Consider the following 1313-nt stretch of genomic DNA (forward strand, 5'->3'; position numbering starts at 1 on the left):
TCAATGCGATGGCCACGTGTTGATCAAAGCCGTTAAATAAGAAAGAAAATGTGGTATTGCCAGTGCGTAGTGAACAGTCAAACTTGTGTAAATTACTAATAGTCAGATGTGCGTTTCCGTTTCCGTTGGATAGTATTCAAACAGGAGAATAAAAAGCACTCCGTCTTCAGGCCACAAGTGACCCATCGGGACCATCCGACCACCGTGTCATCCTCAGTTGAGGATGCGGATAGGAGGGGCGTGTGGTCAGCACACTGCTCTCCCGGTCGTTATGATGGTTTTCTTTGACCGGAGCTGTTACTATTCGGTCGAGTAGCTCCTCAGTTGGCATCACGAGGCTGAGTACACCCCAAAAAATGGCAACAGCGCATGGCGGCTAGATGGTCACCCATCCAAGTGCCGGCCACGACCGACAGCGCTTAACTTCGGTGATCTCACGGGAACCGGTGTATCCACTGCGGCAAGGCCGTTGCCAAACAGGAGAATAACTTGTAACGTAATTGTGAGTACTAGAGTTCATGTTACTCGAAAAATAAGAATGAGTCCACTCGCTTGGCAGACAACTCATCTTGCAGGCCTGACTGCTTGATGCCACAGTATGAGCAAGGCATGTGGGTGCCTCTCAATGTATACATTCCAACGACTCATTGGGATTTTGAGACTGGAGTCTGACCATGCAGACACTTCTTCAGTAATTCAAGATTTCCAGGTCTCTATAAATAGGTTTTATGATATCAATGATTGCTGCTGGGATGGAATGTATATGGCTGTATGAACTCTTTGAGTACTGGGCATTGGAGTAATTGCACCATGAATCAGGTCCAGGAGGGCAAAGGTGGAGTACTGGTTTTTCATCAGTTGTCAGCCTGTGGAAGAAGGTAGCCAATACTGCCTGCGTCATTTTCAACAAATTCTCAGTATTATTTCTAATGACCATCCCATAACACTGCTGTAGTTCATCAATCATTTTGTCTGTCAGCGGGCCTCTTATGGCTTTACCTTCAGAAAGTTTCTGGTTTCTCAAACTTTGTTTCAACTTCCTCAACGTGGTGCCAATCCTCTTCTGGACATGACCAACACTTTCTACGTTTGTGATAATCTTCTCATCATAAGGCTGAGCGGCTACTACACTTATATGCTTTAGAGTCTCCATCACGTAAGAGCATTCTTTCGTTCACAGATCGACTAAATATTTCAATAGCTGCAGAGGCCTCCATACCACTACTTGTTCCTTCGTAATTTCTGTCACAGATATTCCCTTCTTCATTCCCGGATTTCACTTACAGCAATGTTTGGTTAAAATCTGGAAATCT

General features: G+C 45.1%; 1 pseudogene; it reads right to left on the bottom strand.

Annotated features, from left to right (window-relative positions):
• Positions 1–357: 357 nt before the first annotated feature.
• On the bottom strand, positions 358–474 carry LOC124614623 (annotated as a pseudogene).
• Positions 475–1313: the final 839 nt, after the last annotated feature.

The sequence above is a fragment of the Schistocerca americana genome, chromosome 4, assembly GCF_021461395.2.
Source record: "Schistocerca americana isolate TAMUIC-IGC-003095 chromosome 4, iqSchAmer2.1, whole genome shotgun sequence".
Classification (NCBI taxonomy): Eukaryota; Metazoa; Arthropoda; class Insecta; order Orthoptera; family Acrididae; genus Schistocerca; species Schistocerca americana.